The 18,906-nt window shown below is 46.1% G+C and overlaps 1 long non-coding RNA gene across 2 annotated transcripts in view; it reads right to left on the reverse strand.

The window, feature by feature from the left end:
• Positions 1-8,461, reverse strand: part of LOC310849329 — a 30,266-nt gene extending 21,805 nt beyond the window's left edge. Inside the window, exons 1-4 of one of the 2 annotated variants that reach the window (XR_014566862.1) lie at positions 8,191-8,461; positions 3,609-3,883; positions 2,236-2,351; positions 727-959 (exon numbers count right to left, since the gene is read on the reverse strand). This is a non-coding gene — a long non-coding RNA (uncharacterized lncRNA). The remainder of the gene's footprint in view (positions 1-726; positions 960-2,235; positions 2,352-3,608; positions 3,884-8,190) is intronic. The other variant, XR_014566861.1, reaches the window with a different exon arrangement.
• Between the last annotated feature and the right edge of the window lie 10,445 nt (positions 8,462-18,906).

Raw genomic sequence — 18,906 nt, forward strand, 5'->3', positions numbered from 1 at the left:
GGGAATTCCTGTCACCATGTTCTCCCCAAGTCAGGATTAATTTGACACTCCGCGGCCTGGAAACCAACAGACGTAAGAGATTCTCTCTCTAAATTGCTACCGTCTCGCATCATGTTGAAACCCCCCAAATATATTCAAACCTGCCCCTAAATGCAAATGGGAAAGAACAATGAAGCACTACTGTTCCTTAGCAGAATTTGGTACCAAGGCAGATGAGACAATGGATACACACAGAGATGATGTCCTTCCCTGGTCCCTATTCCAGGTGTGCCCCCAATATCTAGCCACCTCTAAGATGTTTCTAAGCTGCCACTATTGGATATAAACCCTTGGCAGCTAATAAGATAAAACAATGCAAAAATACAGCTGAACCAAAGCAGTTAAAATACCATCCATAATTTCCACAGGTTGAATTTCTAAATATCTAGGAGTCCATCAAGCATACAGGAAAATTCTACCTTGTTTCCAGGGAATCCTTTTTTCCAAATGGATTGGCACTCAACAACCTGACTTTACTTTTATAAATAGGTATTTAAAATCCACTATAAATCACTGCTCTCTTCAAATAGGTCACCTCTGAAACTTCTTGCTATTCAGAGAAGTTGGGGCAGGGACAAACTGTCTCTTCACTGCAGAATTTGGTTAAGAGTTGCCCACTCAAATATTTGGTTTTGGAGCCAACATTTGCATTTCTCACCCCTCCATACTCGCACACACAAAACCCACCTTTCAATACTCATGTTGAGATTTCCAGACACTGGTTTTCTCCAATTGTCTTCTTGATTGACTGATTGCTCAGCCCTTATTGTCCTCTTGATTGTTTGAAAGGCAGACACAATGAATGCTTGTCACTGCCGGCTGCTGGTTTTCTCCAGTTGGATGACTGCGGATTTCATTCAATTGCATATGAAAGGTTGTCACCTTCTTTCGAGCCGCTTTGTTGTTTTGGGCAGATGCAACTGTTGCTCAAAAATAAACCCAGGAATATAGGAGGTAAGACCAGTGATGAGCACCAGAGAATAAAGCTGCATTTCTATATCTGCTTACTTGGGAGTAAGACCGGCTGAACTTGTGGTTCTGAATAGACAAGCATAAAGGTAAAGGTAAATGGACCCCTGACCATTAGGTCCAGTTGTGGCCGACTCTGGGGTTGCGGCGCTCAACTCGCTTTATTGGCCGAGGGAGCCGGCGTACAGCTTCCTGGTCATGTGGCCAGCATAACTTAAGCCGCTTCTGGCGAACCAGAGCAGTGCATGGAAACACCATTTACCTTCCCACTGGAGCAGTACCTATTTATCTACTTGCATTTTGACGTGCTTTCAAACTGCTAGGTTAGCAGGAGCAGGGACCGAGCAATGGGAGCTCACCTTGTCGCGGGGATTCGAACCACTGACCTTCTGATCAGGTAGACCTAGGCTCTGTGGTTTAACCCACAGCATCCCCCACGTCCCCCAGGACATGCATAGCATTGCACTAAATAAGGGGAAGTAATAAAGAAATAAGGGACACGGGTGGCACTGTGGGTTAAACCACAGGGCCTAGGGCTTGACGATCAGAAAGTCAGCGGTTCGAATCTCTGTGACGGGGTGAGCTCCGTTGTTCGGTCCCAGCTCCTGCCCACCTAGCAGTTTGAAAGCACATCAAGTGCAAGTAGATAAATAGGTACCACTCGGGCGGGAAGGTAAACAGTGTTTCCATGCGCTGCTCTGGTTTCGCCAGAAGCAGCTTAGTCATGCTGGCCACGTGAGCTGTCTGCGGACAAACACCGGCTCCCTCAGCCTATAGAGCGAGATGAGCGCACATCCTCAGAGTCATCTGTGACTGAACCTAACTGTCAGGGGTAACTTTACCTTTAATGGTATAGGAGTCATCTCATTGGAGAATATCTCGTTGCAAGCTGTTTTTGGATTATCAAGTGTTAAGGAGGACATATTGAAACTTTTTGGTGAAAGAGATGGTTTTCATAATCTGGGGGTTCAAAATCAACAACAGTTTGGCTAAACGGATGACATAGCTATAGCATTGTTGTGCAATGACGACAGACTGAATGAGTTCCAAGATCTTTGCAAAAGCCACTCTTGTTATCTAGCAAAGTCTCTGGTTAGAAGGTTAATTGGGAAACATCTGATATCTTAGCATTAAATATGAACAGACGGGTGAAGGTCAAGTGGGGAAATCTGGGAAATCTCAAGTTATTAATCATGCAAGAATATGTCTGACTTGTCTTCCAAATACCTGTAGTGGTGGGTGAACTTCCTTCTGCGCTTCAGAATGGGATTAGGTAAAATTATTCATCCCCACACCAAAGGAAAACCATCATTTTTATTCTGAGGCCATTATGAAGCTCATTCCTGTCATAGACCACATGATATTGTAGGAGTGCCATAAAAACCAAGCACAAACACCACACCACCCTGAAATGAGAACTCATATTCTGGTTGCAATGGACATGCATCTTGTACAATGGGAAGGACTTGCAATGGGACCTCTGTTGTGTCCCAGAATGCTGCAAAGCAGTATATTGTTTCATACCTGGGGGTCCTCCCCATGATCCCTCATCTCTGTCACTTGCCCTCTCCCTGCCACTGAGCCCTTCCTCGACCACCTGCTCTTCCCCTCCCCATCTTCAGCCTCCTGCTCATGAGACGTTGTGTCTCCAGACGCTGCGAGCCCTAGAGCGGCCCTGTGAAGATCGCCCCAGCCCTCGCCAAGTCAGTAGACACAGTATGGCCTGGAGTGACTTCTGGGAAAATCGGGGCATCCTGGATTGAGTTCAGGAGCCAGGGCAACTTCTGTAAATTTGGGATGTCCCAATTAAATCAAGACACTTGAGGGGTCTGTTGTTGACCAGGATTCTTGGGAAATCAGCCTGTAGAGGGTGCTGGAGGGGCCAAAATGAGAAGTCTTTTGGCCTGGATTTAGTCCATGGGCTGGAGATTCCCATCTCTACCTTTATTCATGTGAGATAAACTGATGCTATATTTCCCCAGGTACCCAGGACACTGATGTGTTAATGTAACAGAGCAACACTGAAGACTTGTCAAGAATCTTCCTCTTCCCCTCTTGCAGGTAGATGCGTGTAGGAAAGGAAGGAAGGTGGGGATGTTAGCAGAAGGGAGTCCTGGTAATATTCTGAATTGGTCCCCAACTTCCAAGGAGTTTGAACCAAATTCAGAATGGGATACGGTGCTTTTAAACTAGGGCATGTTTACAACTACCCCCTTCTCTTCAGATTTCAAGTATACCTTTGTTGTTTGCTGTGACTCTTCCAACATATACAGTGGATGCTCGGGTTGCGAACGTAATCCATGTGGGAGGCACATTCACAACCCGCAGTGCCACGTCTGCGCGTACAAGGGTTGTGGTTTGGCGCTTCTGCGCATGCGCGACCGCCGAAACCTGGAAGTAACCCGTTCTGGCACTTCCTGGTTTCTGCATGTCCGTAACCCAAAAAAACTCAAACTGAAGCATCTGTAACCCGACGTATGACTGTACTGTTAATGCCAAACTGAGAACGTAACAGCAGCATCTCAACACATTTCTCTGGACTAATGCCACAGCCCAGTTGCCGAGCAAACAGGAGCTAAGAATAGCCAAGGAACACTTACCTGAGAGCAAGCTCCACATCCAAAGTCAGGGAATCCAGATGATCACAGAGCAAAAGGGCCAGATGGAGAGCAGCAAGTTAGGACCGGGAACCACAGGCATTTTTTCCAGCATCTGACTGCTGCTGAGAGCTCTGTTTAAGAAGCCAGACCCAGCTGGTTCTCATAAGTGTCTTCTTATGTCCCTCAAGGCTGATCATCTGCAGGTGGAGTCCTTCTGCCTTCTCCCCCTTCAGGCTGCTGTTCAGCAGGTGAAGCTGACTCCTGGCCCATGACAGCTAAGAAAAGGGGGGCATTTAGCAAAATATGATAAGAAATGGAGACTTAGCACTCCCCAGTGTCTTAATATATGCATATTGCAAAGGAGTGACTTAGCTACTTAGAATTGCAACACTGTAGCTGTGATCATAAACACCCCTACAAAGAATAAGCCCCAGTGGGAATGTCTTCAGCATTATTATGGGATGGGGAACTTGTCCTGCTCTGCCACAGTGGACATCTCCCTTATCTGGCAGTAGATGGGGTGGGGCTGCTGCCTGAGGCAGCTGCTTCACCCCGCCTTATGGGTGGGCCGGAACTGTATATAATACGAGGTGTGTGTTCATACACCCTGACTTGAGTTTTTTTAAAAATAAAATAAAATGAGTGGCATAGTGGGAAAAAATCCCTCTGCTGTGTTTTAATCACCATCAACAGATGCACAGGGAGACATCTCAACACATATTCTTGAATGTCATTTTCTTCCATGCTCATCAAGGAAGCGAACATGTTTATAGGGCACTGCTAAGGTGACCGCTAATCCCATTATCGTTCCTGCTGCCCTCACAAACCTGCTTGCTAAAAAACTCTGATAATTGAGATAATCCCCTTAACAGCAGCTTTGAAGAAGCAGTGATTAGCTCACTTGCTAAACCAGATGTACACAGCCTACAGCAATAGACAAAGAGTTAGGTGAAGAAACAGTTGCCTCTTCCAAATACTTCAGATCAGGTATGAAGAGCACCTGGCCTTCTACTTGTTGCTGAACTACGACTCCCATCACCCCTGGCCATTGGCCACGCTTGCTGGGTTGATGGGAGTTGCAGTCCAATGACATCTGGAAAGCCAAAAGTTCACTACACCTGTGTTAGAACATCTCTCGCCTTCTACCTTGGGCATATATTCCTGTGGCCTTCACTTGTCCTGCTCTACCTTTCTTGGCCATCCAAAGTTCTCCTGATCACTTGAATGACTCCACCTATTAGCCACTCTTCCTTTCTTATGCATGGTCCATCCTAGAACATCGTTCAAAATCCATATTCCACCACAAAACCCACCGTTTTCCATGAAGCTTTTGGCTGAACTTCTTAGGGTGCTTCTGGACAAATGTCTATTATGGGATGCATGTTCCTCATGCATGCAAGCTTATTGAAGCATGCAGATGGCATTGTTGTCATCAAAATGCCCTGTGCCCCCTTGTCAGTAAACTCCTCCTAGACCAGGGTAACAAAGGAGGTGTCTCCCTTTGGAAAGAGCTACTCCCACTACCTGACAGCATGAAGGCAGACATGTCAGGGAGTGACTCTGCCAAGCCAGGAAAGCCTGGATAGCAAAGGGGAGGCAGAGAGAGGGGTCGAGCTTGCAGCTCCCATCATGAGGATGGATGAGGCAAGAGAACAAGCCGAGGAAGCCCGCTCCCCAAAATCATTGATGGCAGATTTCCCCCACTCATGGCATATCCTGCTGGACCCCTCCTTGGGGTCCTTAACCCTCCATCTGCATTGTCCTGACACAGCCAGTTCATGGCATGCATCCCTAAGCCCACACCCAGCATATGTGGCTTGCACGTATTCAATCTGGCCAGGGCAAAAACAGGACAACACAGAGGCCGGGAGCAACTGCCTCAGCTGCCTCCTCACAATCATTATAATTGTAATATAAGAATAGTAACAGATGGAGCCAGGCATCTTTGAAACAGCACATATTAGGCCTATTGGTAGACTTTGGTCCACCCACACTCAGTGCCACAAGGCTGTTTTCCAATATTAATAGATACTGGATATGATTCAAATATTGTGAATTTGATTGCCCTGTGTTATAAGGAGAAGCTGGAGTTGAATGGAAAGAGGCTGTAGTTGTGTTGCCCTTGACTTGCAGAAATGTGGGCGGAAAGCAAACAAGTCTAGCACAAAAGGTCTTTCACTCAGGAAAACATGAGCATAAATGGCCCCACAGTGTACGCAACTACAGATTGCGGAACTCCCTTCAGGCATTTTGCAAGTCCAGCTGAAAAGCGGGTGTTGATTTCTGTTCTTTGGTTCTCTCAAAATCCCTCCAATATTTTGGCCCAGAAGAAACTGGCACAGCAACCTCCACACTTTGTTCCAAGTGCAGTTGAGCCCATACTGCAAGCTATGCTCATTGTCAAAGGGGTGTGTGTTTCATTGCAGCACAGCCATTGTTACGGTCTGGTTCATGGGCGATCAAAGTCCCGGCTGGGGACGTCGGGACCAGGGGCAAGATGGCAGGGTGGAGCAGGAATGGGAGTCCAGAAGCCAGGAGTCAGAAAGCCAAGAGTCCGAGGGTCAGAGAGCCGGGAGTCAAGAAGCCAAGGGTCGGAGGGTCAGGAAGCAAGGAGTCACAAAGTCAAGGGTCCCAGGATCAAGAAGTAAGGAGTCACGAAGTCAGGGGTCTGAGGATCAAGAAGCAAGGAGTCAAACACAGCAAGGCTGGGAACGTGTTGCTGTGGCAAAGAGCCGAAGGGAAAATGCTGACCTTATATCCCTTCCCGGCTCTAGCCACAAGGTGCAGTGAGTTACCAATCGGCCTCACCTGTGTGGCCATGCCTTGCCTCTCCAGAACAAACTTAGGAAGGCCCCAGTCCTGCGAAGCCCTACTGGTTACGGGGCCTGGCTCCTGCACACACACCTGACAGCCATGAACCGAAGGCAACGTCTGGAGCCGCAAGCTACTTGACAAAAGTTTGCCCTCCAGCTCTCCCCCACAGCAGAGTTGACTTCTTCCATCTGGAAAACTTACACAGTGCTGCCACAGACAGGAAACACAGCACGGGATTCTCCGCCATGAGTCACAGAATCATAGAATTGTAGAGTTGGAAGGGACTCTAGGGTCATCAAGTCCAACCCCTTGTGATGCCGGAATCTCAACTAAAGTATCCATGACAGATGGCCACCCACCTCTGCTTGGAAACCTTCAAGGAAGGGGAGTCCATGACCTCTTGAGGGAGTCTATTCTCCTGATCTGGAGGGTAGGAATTGAATTAATGGATCTCAGTTACAAGAAAGGAGATTCCAATGAAACATCAGGAAGAACTTTCTGACAGTAAGAGCTGTTTGACAGTGGAACAGACTCCCCCGGGAGGTTGTGGACCAGAGGAGCTCGTCAGGAGCTCGTCCTGCTTTCGAGTAGGACCCTGGCAGAGACACATGCCCGACTGGCATGTTCCCTCCCTCCTGGTCGATCGTTCGGGAGCTTCAAAAGCTTTCTTCAGCCCAAATATCACAGCAACCGATGCCTACAGACACCGGCACACTTTGGGTCTTCGCAGCTTGCATAACAGACCTCAGCAACTCAGCATTTTGGCTAATCTCCTTTATTTACATATAAACACACATGGAGCAGTGCAACATGGCTCCCTCTCTCTCTAGCATCAGACAGCAAAGAGAAAAAGAACAAAGGACAATAGTCCCACTTCACGGAACACAGTAACACAAACATCCTGTTTCCGTCACTTCCCACTCTGTGGCGTCAAAACATACACCATCATGTGATAGACAAAAACCCCATGACTGCAATCATGGAGTAGGAATTCTAACAGTTCTGTCTTGCACCCAAGATTGAGGAGGCCCGTTGCACATGGTGCATGCGTGACAGCATGCGTGTGTGACATCACATTGTTGGTAGGAGGCCAAGCACGGAGCCCACCCCATCTCGGCTTTCTCTCTTGTGATCAGGAGGAAGCAACCACTGAACTGTGGCATGCTTGGCTGTGCGCTTGGCCTCCTCCATGCCCTCATCATGGATGGGGCAAAAGACACCTCCAGCCTTAGGAGTTGGGACAGTTGCTAGACACCCTGGATCTTACAGTGTGAAGAAGAAGCAGAAGCAGGAGAACGAAAGGTCGCTGGACTGGATCAAAACATCCACAAACAAGCACACACAAAGTGAAATGTTTATTCCATTATTATTACTATCATGATTTGGAGGGGGCTGCCTCAAAAGCACTGCTTTTGAAGCTAGTGTCCAGCAGAGAGACTACCCACAGAGTTCTGTTCTGCATTATCGGCAGATGAGATCAAGTTTGGACTCCAACTTCCCTTTAGCCGGAGATAACTGTTAGCCGAATGGAATGGCAACATTGCAGGCTATTGCAAGCCTAGTGCTGTGTGGCGCCATGATCAGAGGAGTCTTCAACTGGCATTTCTGCCCTGTGCCCTCGCCCCAGCTCCTCACGTCCCCCTTGTTTGCTGGCTGCATTATTCCATCTCTGTATCTTATCATTCCACACTCCTGCTCGCCCGCTGAATTATTAATATTGTTTTTATGCTAAATGTCTTTGCTTCACACATAATTTGACCTTACTTACTGTGCAGTTAACTGTGCCGGCCCCTCAAGACATATTACTCATGCAGTTCTTTGCACAGCACACTTCTTTGTGCGGCTCGGCTTAGCAGACTCGCCAGGTTCTTTGAGCGGAGTCGTATGCATGCTTTGTGATTAGTCGGATGGAATGATTGCCTCCTCGTTCATTAGGCCATCGGAAATTAAAAAGGAAATGCAAAAGGAGCATGAATGATAATGCACTAAGTTGGTGGGCTCGGGAGGATGTCACCTGAATCTGTTTTCTTGCTCCTCCTCAACTCAAGCTGATCCTGATGCAATTCCAAAGCAGAATTGAATTTTTGGAGGGGAGGGGGGGATTGCTTAAGTTTAACAGGATGCATGGGTAAAATGCTGCAATGGGGCTGAATATTTGCATGGATTCCTTTGGATATATGACCAGGGCTATTCATGTGTTTTGCTGTACACATGTATTTCATTAACCTGTTGCATTTATGTGGCACCTTTTTCTCCAAGGAGTTCAAGGTGGTTCCCCCCTCATTTAATCCCCATGATGGCCCTGTGAGCAGTGGCAGACCTTGGTAATATGGTACCCTGGGCAAAGCCAAAAGTTGATGCCTCCCTCAGCTCAAAGCTGCCTTCCCAAAGCACAGGGAGGCACAGTCAGGCTTCGGGGAATCAGCTTCCTCCTCTCCTCTGTGGCTGTAAGTGAGCAGATCAAACTGTCTTTTAATAAACACAGTGAAGGGCCAAAGAAAGCATCTAACCAGAATTGCAGTGCTTCCAATTAAGGTCACTCCCCCCTCCATCCCTATTAATCCTCATTACTCTTACATTTTGTAATCTGAGTTTGTAGTCTCTGTGCTTTCTGTTTTGATAGTATATCTGAAGGATATCTCCAGTATATCTGAAGGAGCATCTCCACCCCCATCATTCTGCCCGGACATTAAGGTCCAGCGCCAAGGGCATTCTGGCGGTTTCCTCGCTGCAAGAAGCCAAGTTACAGGGAACGAGGAAGAGGGCCTTCTCGGTAGTGGTGCCCGCCCTGTGGAACGCCCTCCCATCAGATGTCAAAGAGAACAACAACTACCTGACATTTAGAAGACATCTGAAGGCAGCCCTGTTTAGGGAAGCTTTTAATGTTTGATGTATTACTGTATTTAAATATTTTGTTGGAAGCCACCCAGAGTGGCTGGGGAAGCCCAGCCAGATGGGCTGGGTATGAATAAATTATTATTTTTTATTTTATTATATTATATTATATTATATTATATTATATTATATTATATTATATTATTATATTATTATTATGACGACACTTTTTGAGCTCTCCGAGACTTTGGGGGAAGAGGGGTGGATACTATCCAGAGACACTGAATCTGTTAACCCTCTCTCTTCCAGTGCTTCTTCTGCTAGCTGTTGCCCATCCAGTATTCCCAGCTTCTGCCTTCCGAACTATGCCTCTCTGCAAACCACTGTTCCAAATCTATACTGTCCTCCTGCTCCTGGAAAGAATCAGGGATCAGGATCAGGAGAAGGGGGTGGTTCCCACCATTCTTCTTCAGTGCAGCCCTCCTCAGCACGGTCCCTGACAGGCGTTGGGCTTTGGGAAGGAGGTGCAAGGCTCCCTCTCCCTTTGGGAGGGAGGAAGAGGACTCCAGGACCCTGACAGAGCCCTCACACCACCTTCCCAAATCCAACACTTACTAGGCTTTGGGAAGAAGGGGGGGAAGGCACCCCCTTGGCCCCTGCAGCCTGGGGGTGGGGAGCAGTTGCTCTGTCATGAATCTGCAGCTGCTCTGAGGTAGGTGAGATTAAGAGGCAGTGCTGGGCCCAAGGAGAGGCTTTCTCAGCACGACCTGGAGAGCTCAGAGATTGAACCTGGAACCTTCTGCACACAAAGTATATGCTCTACTACTGACCTACAGCCCTTCCCCATACAAACCAAAGTGCTCAGCGCACATTTGATGGTAATGGGGGGGGTCTCTTAGTTGAAAGCTGGGAACCCTCTCAGGCCTGTTTTGTTTTAAAACAACAACAACAACCCGCAGGCACTAATAGAAATTCCTAATACCTGTGGGGTTTTTTTCTATTAGGAAGTACAGGTACCGACATAGAATAGAAATTCCTAATACCTGTGGGTATTTTTCTATTAGGAAGAGCAGGTACCGACACACCAAAGGAGCAAAAAATACTTTTTTTGTATTGAACAACAGCCATCCAGATGTTATTAGCCCAGAGCAGGAAAGAAGATAAAGTTCCTACAATAATAATAATAATAATAATAATAATAATAATAATAATAATAATAATAATTTATTATTTATACCCCGCCCATCTGGCTGAGTTTCCCCAGCCACACTGGGCGGGGAAGAATGGCAAACCAAGAGAAGAATGGCAAACCAAGCTGATGGGCTATCCTGAGATGGCAAAGCTGACTGGAAAACTTAGAAACCAAGAAGATTAAAACTTTATAAAAGAAGGAATTTTTTTAAAAAGTTACCTAGGAGACCACTGTAAGCAGATCGAAACAAGCAGGATTTTGAATCATTTGTAGTGTAAAGAATATTATGGCAAATATGATCTGCTTTAAAAATTGGAGTACATATGAATATGCTGTTGCAGGAAATAGGGGGGAGTCTCGAGATTCAGAGAATATCCTTATACAGATATGTTTCTACTAATTGGTGTTTATTGGTATTTGGTATTTGTAAAACCAATAAAAAGATTTACAAAAAAGCAAAACAAAACCACAAGTACAAGTGGCTTGCTGGTTTGGGAGGGTACATAGCTCAATGGCTGAGAACATGTGTTGCATGTGGAAGGACCCAGGTTTCATCCCTGGCATCTTTCAGCCAGGAAGGGGTAGCATCTCTGGTGGGGGACACCCTGCGTTTGCCTCTCATCAGTGGCTCCTAGAAGCTATAAGCATGCAACAGCAGCCACACCCTGGGAAATGGCTTCAACTGGCTGGCAAAACCAGGTGAGGGTAGCCGATGGGTCTCAAACCCTCCGTGAGTTAGGCTCTTCCCCTGCATGTGGAGACAGGCTCTAGTGGAACGAGCAGATGAGACCAATAGTGGGACCAGCAGTCAAGAAGGTGGTTTATGTACTTGATGTAGAGAGAAAAGAGGAGCAGATGGGGTTCATCAGCCTGGGAAGAGAGCCCATCTTGGAGAAGGGAAGTTCTTTTCCTAAACCTTGCAGGATACCTTTGGGGAAACAAAAGACTAAAGAGTAAACCCTACACAAAGTCCCGAAGAAGTGGAGTCCAGAAGAAGAAGAAGAAGAAGAAGAAGAGGAGGAGGAGGAGGAGGAGGAGGAGGAGGAAGGAGGAGGAGTTTGGATTTGATATCCCGCTTTATCACTACCCTAAGGAGTCTCAAATCAGCTAAAATCTCCTTTCCCTCCCCCCCCCCACAACAAACACTCTGTGAGGTGAGTGACACTGAGAGACTTCAGAAAAGTGTGACTAGCCCAAGGTCACCCAGCAGCTGCATGTGGAGGAGCGGAGATGTGAACCCGGTTCCCCAGATTACGAGTCTACCGCTCTTAACCACTACACCACACTGGCTCACTACACTACACCACAGTTTCCTCCTCTCCTTCTAGCAACTCTTGCAGCTAAGCTGGTGCCAAAGCTATTGCTCTGCTTTCCTTTGGACCACATCGGTGAGGCTGAGAGGTGGGGTCTTGTCATCTACGCAGCCCAGGACCTCCATGCACACTCCCAGGCTTGCACCCGGGGGAGGTCACTTCAGTGCTGCTAACAAAGCAGTTAGACTTTGCCCCTGGAGGCATGCTTCATTGTCTCTCAAGACAGATGGGTGCTAACTACGGTACACAGACAGGAAGTGGCTCTCCAGGATTTCAGACCAGCAGCCTTTCACAGCCCAACCTGCAGATGCCAAAGACTGAACCTGGAACCTTCTGCATGCAAAAGAAGATGCTCTGTCCCTGAGCTATGTCCCTTCTCCTGTCAAAAATATTTCGTATAGCTGGTGAGGAGGAAGAGTCAATCAAAGTGGACAGGCCTGGGCTAGATGAACCAATGGCTTGACCCAAGGAGGCTACCAGAAATATGTACAGTGGAACCTTGATTCTCAGACGGCTTAGTTGTCAAACAAATCAGCTCCCGAACGCCAAAAACCCGGAACTAAGTGTTCTGGTTTTCTAACGTTTTTCAGAAGCAGCTTCTGTTTGAGTGCAAGAAGCTCCTGCAGCCAATTGGAAGCTGTGCCTTGGTTTTCGAACCATTTCAGGAGTTGAACAGACTTCTGGAATGGATTAAGTTCGAGAACCAAGGTTCCACTGTATCAGACAAAGTTTGCAGAATCCCACCCATGCAGTCTGGCTGGCTGGCACAGAATAAAATGAAATCTCGGGACCCATCATCAACTTCAGACACTCCTTAGTTAGGGGAGAGAGAAAAAACTCCTATTACAACCTTTCTGGCTGGCCAGTTTTCTAAAGCAATCAGGATTTGTTTAAACTATGTTATCTAGTCCCAACACTCATTTTACACAGCTTTTTCATGAAGGCTGCATGCGGTGCCCTTATCAGAATGGAATTCATTGCAGGGAATATAATAGACTTTATCCTAATGGCCACCTTCAGTGAAGTTTTGAATGTCTTAAATCTCAGTAAATTAAATCCCCCCCCCCCCACAACACACGCCCCACTCCAAAATCTCAGTCAACAAAGAGAGCTAAACATAAGGGAAGTGATTATCATCACAAGCTGAAAAATGCTCTCTTATTGAAACAAACAGAGGGAATATATTCAGCTCAATTAATTTTTAAATATCAGCTCTCTGTCAGCTGAGCACCGAGTTAAGGATGCTGGAATGTTGCTCACCTCCAACCTTTCCCCAAAATGTCAGGTAGATTGCGTGTGTTTACGTGCGTGTGTTGCAGTGTTTATAAAAATTAAAAGATGTATTAAAACACAATCACCGTCCGCATTCAGCAAAAACAATTCCCTCTATCAGAACGTGTTGCAAAACCCAAAGGAGTGTTTACATTTTATTGCAACATCCTTTGGGGAGAATGTGGGGGGCAGTTAGCAGGTTGGCTCTGAACTTGCCCTTCTTTGAATGGGGGTGGAGATTTCGATCAATGTCCCCTACCCCAAACCACCTCCCACACTTCTCCAGATGCTTCCTCAACCCTCTAGAGCAGTGAGGGCCAAACTTGGCTCTCCAGCTGTTTTGGGACTACAGTTCCCATCATCCCTGACCTCTGGTCCTGTTAGATAGGAATGATGGGAGTTGTAGTCCCAAAACAGCTGGAGGGCCAAGTTTAGCCATCACTGCTCTAGAGAATATTTCTGGGAGGTACAAAGGGCTGCTTGTGGAAGGCTGGATTACCAAAATTGCCTCCTCCTTTCAATGGTCGTGTTTCATGGTGTTGTATCTCTGAGTCTCATTGCCAAGCAAGCAAGGGCTAGGGGTCTCCAAGGAACTCTTACCCGAGAGCAGAATCCATATACAGTCCAAAGGTCAGGGAATCTAAATGGTCACAGAGCCAAGGATTCAGATGGAATGCAGGAAACACCAAGGGTCAGAAACTAAATACATTGTTTCCAGCATCTGACTGCTGCTGAGAGCTCTGTTTAAGAAGGCTGAAGCCAGCTGGTTTTCCTCAGTGCCTTCTCCTCTGTGAAGGCTGATCAGCTGCAGGTGGAGTCCTTCCACCTTCTCTACCTTCTGCCTGCTGTTCAGCAGGCAAATCTGACTCCAGAGCCACCCCATAGAACAGTGGTGGCCAAACTTGGCCCTCCAGCTGTTTTTGGACTACAACTCCCATCATCCCTAGCTAACAGGACCAGTGACCAGGGCTGATGGGAATTGTAGTCCCAAAACAGCTTGAAGACCAAGTTTGGTTACCACTGACATAGAAGGTATCTTTTCACTAGGGCTTCCAAAGGATCACTAGTCATTTTGCCCAGAAATTTCCCCAGACCATTCAGGAATGAACTGGACTCGGTAAGTCTGCTGGGGCAGACCACCTTAATGGATCCTCTACTAACCCTGAATTGGGGGGGAGGGAGAGCAATCATTAGTCCAAACCTCACTCAGAGTTTGTCTGACCATGGCACAGCCACTTCTAAACCACCCATTTCTTGATGTGGTACAAAGGCCAAATCAATGGCCTGCCCTTCACAGCACATTGGGCCATTGGCATACTGAGACCAAGAATAGGAGCACCGGTCAAGTTCAGTCTCTCTCAGCTTCTCAGTTTCCTGAACTCATGTTCAGACCTCCACAATCCCAGTTTGCTATGTACCTCATATTACATAAAGATCACCAGGAGGGCCTCATCTGCTGATTTCAAAGCATAGTTGATATGGGAGGAGGTGTTCTTGCAGACATTTTGGGTCATAATAATAGTAATAATAGAGTAGTAGTAGTAGTAGTAGTAATAATAATAATAATAATAACAACAACAATAATAATAATAATAATAATACCCCACCCATCTGCCTGGGTTTCCCCAGCCACTCCAAATAGAATATTAAAAACACGATAAGTCCATCAAACATTAAAAACTTCCCTAAACAGGGCTGCCTTCAGATGTCTTCTAAAAGTCAGATAGTTGTTTATTTGCTTGACATCTGATGGGTGGGCGTTCTACAGGGTGGGCGCCACTACTGAGAAGTTCCCTGTAACCTCACTTCTCGCAGTGAGGGAACGGCCAAAAGGCCCTCAGAGCTGGACCTCAGTGTCCGGGCTGAGCGATGGGGGTGGAGACGCTCTTTCAGGTATACAGGACCGAGGCCATTTAGGGCTTTAAAGGTCAGCACCAACACTTTGAATTGTGCTCAGAAACATACTGGGACCCAAGCTGCTTTGGGCTTTAAACATCTGAGTAAACACCATGAATCCCTCCCCTCTCTCTATCTGATCCCAAACAACAGCACCTCCCAGAGAAAGGAGATCAGGTATGTCCAGGTTACTGATCCTTCTCTACTCCACTTACTTGTCCAGATAAAGTCAGGTGAAAAGACAGCAACAGCAAACAGGAAGGACATCCATAGAATCAAACTCCATCAGCAGCCCATTGTGGGGGGCCCATTGGGATGCAGACCTTGGCAATTCCCCCCAATGCCAACCACTGGTACTGGCCCCTGGGTTTGACTCTACAAAAGGCACCTTCAAATGTTCAAGTGCAGCCAAGGAGAAGGTAGTGCGATGTTTGGTTATGTAGGAATGTCAAACAAATAGGAAACACTCGTTTAGTGCTTGCATTGGTATTCTGGACATAAGAGAATGATGGAGGGTTGGCCATTGGGGGAGAATTTTTCATTCTATAAATAAATGTTCCAGTTACCCACCGAGAGAGAGAGAGAGAGCGAGATCAACACATGCTGAATGAAGTATGATTTAAGCTGTGGCTTGATATTAATCACTGACCTGTCCCCACCATCAACACCGTCACCAACCCAAATTCAGGTTGAACCCCATTCCTAGATCTCTCCCCCTCTCCCGTAATACTAACAGCATGAAAGTCACATTACAAGTGAAATATTAACAATCCTCCTGACACCAAAACAGCTCAGCTCAAGAGAGGGGAGCCAAGAAATCCAATTTTAATTTCCCCAGTTCCTAATGTGTCATGCGACTCTTGGTCAAATCAATGGTTCAGCAAAGTGGGCCTTCTGCCCCACATTAAACTAAGGAAGATTCAAAGCAGTCCCTTTAATCTAAGAAATAAAATTTTAAAAAGTAGAAGAAACCCATTTACTTGATTTAACTGAGAAGCCGCAAGCCTGTCAGTACGCAGGGAGACAAGAGCGGTTATGATTTAGTAATTCCCCTTTGAAATATCGTTGGAGAAGAAGCATAAATCTTTTTTTCTCCCCCCCCCCCCAAGTAACATTGTCTAAAATGGAGATTGATAGGCTTGGGGGAGAGAGAAGTAGACCTGTCATGTCTAAAAAGCATTTTGATGCCTGATGGAGGGTGAGGCTGATTTGGGGAGGGGCGGGGAGAGAATGTAGATGGAAATTAATAAATAAAATTTCCAGCTCAAAAACGGTCCAGAGGGGGCTCGGATTGTTTGTGGGTTGTGGCAGGGGATTCTTTCTTCCTTGTGGAAAAAAAGAAACTTGCACAGTTTTAAGAAAAGTTCTTTAAGACTCCGAAGCTGAAGACTGAGATTTATATATTTATTCCAATAGAATAAAAGCTGGAGTGATAAGAGGTTGCTTTTTAAATGCCTGTGTAGCAGACATGTATTTCTCTTGTCCCACTTTTGTGTATGGAAGCCCTACGTACAAACCTGCTGGACCAGAAAAAAATGGTCAGCATAACCGGGTATCTGCTGAGGACCATGCCCCACTGAGTGGCACTGTGCCAATCCCTGGAGCTACCTATCTTTGCATCCTTTATTCTAGCTGATGGGTACTGGGTTTGTTAACAGTGTAGGTGAGGAGTGTTAGTTTCTGTTTTGCCACTGTGCAGCTGCTTAGAGTCACAAGACTCTGTTTACATTCCAGAGACATTCCAGGCTGTTGGAAGTCTCACGGGAGACAAGAGACGGATGTGACGTTACTGGTTTCCTGTTCCTTTGTTTTCCAGTTGCTCTCTGTTTTCATAGAGAGAGGATGTATTTTTCTTGGCTGTCTGCGTAGCGAGAAATAAAACCTTTTAGCCATGTAGCCATAAATCTTATCACTTCCGCATGCTGCTTTGATTCTCTGCTGGATGGGAATGTGCCTGAGGCCTCATCAAAGGCTCAGGTTGTTAATCACATTGGGAGGCAATTCCGGAAGATGAGCTTTATCAGCTTGGCTGAGCAGAGATCCCGACAAGGAGGGGGCAGAGTGCCTTGAGCTTGCCCCCTCTCAACTTCAGAAGCTAGGATGGTGTTGACCAAAGCTTGGCCTTCTCAGTGGTGGCACCCTAACTTCAATAGATTGGACATGACTAACCTATGGGCCTCCCAATGTTGTTTGGCTGCGACTTGCATCATTCCTGACCATTCGTTGACCCTACCAGCTCAGGTTGATGGGAGTTTTAATTGAACAACATCTGGAAAGCCCCAGATCAGGCATAGGCAAACTCGGCCCTCAAGATGTTTTGGGACTACAATTCCCATTGTCCCTAGCTAACAGGACCAGTGGTCAGGGTTGATGGGAATCATAGTCTCTAAACATCTGGAGGGCCGAGCTTGCCTATGCCTGCCCCAGATGGATCACCATTGCAGTAGATCCTTCTTGGGGGCACTCATTTTTAGACTATTAGCTGAAGACAATTTTATACTCATGAGCTTTTAATGGATGATTTCAGTGCTGTGCTCACTAGTGCTGACTACCCATCTATGGTTGTTCATTCTTTTATGGCTTTTAAAAATATTTAAAAATAACTGCTTCCTGATTTTTGTTCTTTATTTTAAATTTTAATTGGCTATTTCATTTTTGCTGTTAGCTGCTCTGAGAGTGTATATGCTTTCATACTCAGAAGCAAGCTAGAAATATTTTAAGTAAGGGAAAATAAGCGTGAGCATCACAGATAATTATGTCTCCATCATATCACATTTAATTTATTTCCCACCTTTCTGCTGTGTTGCTCAAGATAGTATACATTGGGTTTATTTTACTTAATCCTCATGGCAACCCTGCTGAGAGATGGGAACAGGGCACTCTGTTAAATTGACAGCTGAAGAGCAATTAGAAACCATGTCTCTCCCACTTATGTCTAACACTCTAACCACTGCACTCTACTGCCTCTCAAGCAGCAGTGTCTGCAAAGTGCAAGAAGGTTTATCGTTTTCTTTTCAAAAGCATCACCTCCCAAATAGGATGATGGTGATGATGACGATTTATTCGACTTGTGATAGTTCCTTGCTTCCGAAAGGTCTCAAAGCAAATCACAACATATTTAAAAACATAAATACGTTATACCATTAAAAGAATCCATAGAAACATCTCCCATTAATTGGATATATAGCTATAGCTATAGACCCTCCAAGTGTCTCTATTTTCCAGGGGTGTCCCTGATTTAAAGATGCTGTCCCGGTTTCTGATTTGATTCCAAATTGTCCCACTTTTCCTTAGGACGACCCTGTTTTCACTGGAGAAATGTTGGAGGGTATGGAGTTATCTGATCCCTGAGCCATCTGAAGGCAATCCTGTATAGGGAGTGTTTTTTATGGTTTTAAAAATCTTTTTATATATGTTAGAAGGTGCCCAGAGTGGCCGGGTCAACCCAGTATGATGTGTGGGGTATAAATAGTAAAATTATCATTATGGAATGGGGCGTCCCTATTTTCATTGGAGAAATGTTGGAGGGGATGTAACTATAGAGATAGAGATAGAGACTTCCCCATAACATCACAAGAAGCTTTGGCCACACACTAGTAACCAAACACCACCATACAAATCTATCAAAAGTATAGAAGAAAATGTAACTGTTTCATAGGCGCCGACTCCATGGGGCCTGAGGGGGCCCGAGCCCCCTCAAAAATTCGTTTGGGGGGGGGTCTGCCCCCCCAATAATTTAAGAAAATTATTAGTTATATTATGCTTTGTAAAATCACAAAATTATGTTGGTTTTTTTTCTTCCCTTGTTTGACGATAGTTACCTTTTAAAATACATTCAGTAATGAGTTAAAACAAAGCCACTCCCGATCTAGAGAGGGGGTGGGGTTGCGGGCTCTCGACCCATCAACAATCTGGCGGGGCTGGCGTCAGCCCCTCGAGAAGCGGGGATTCCCCCTAGCTCATTAATATTCACCGC

This window comes from Podarcis gaigeae, assembly GCF_964106915.1.
Source record: "Podarcis gaigeae genome assembly, chromosome: 7".
NCBI classification, from domain to species: Eukaryota; Metazoa; Chordata; class Lepidosauria; order Squamata; family Lacertidae; genus Podarcis; species Podarcis gaigeae.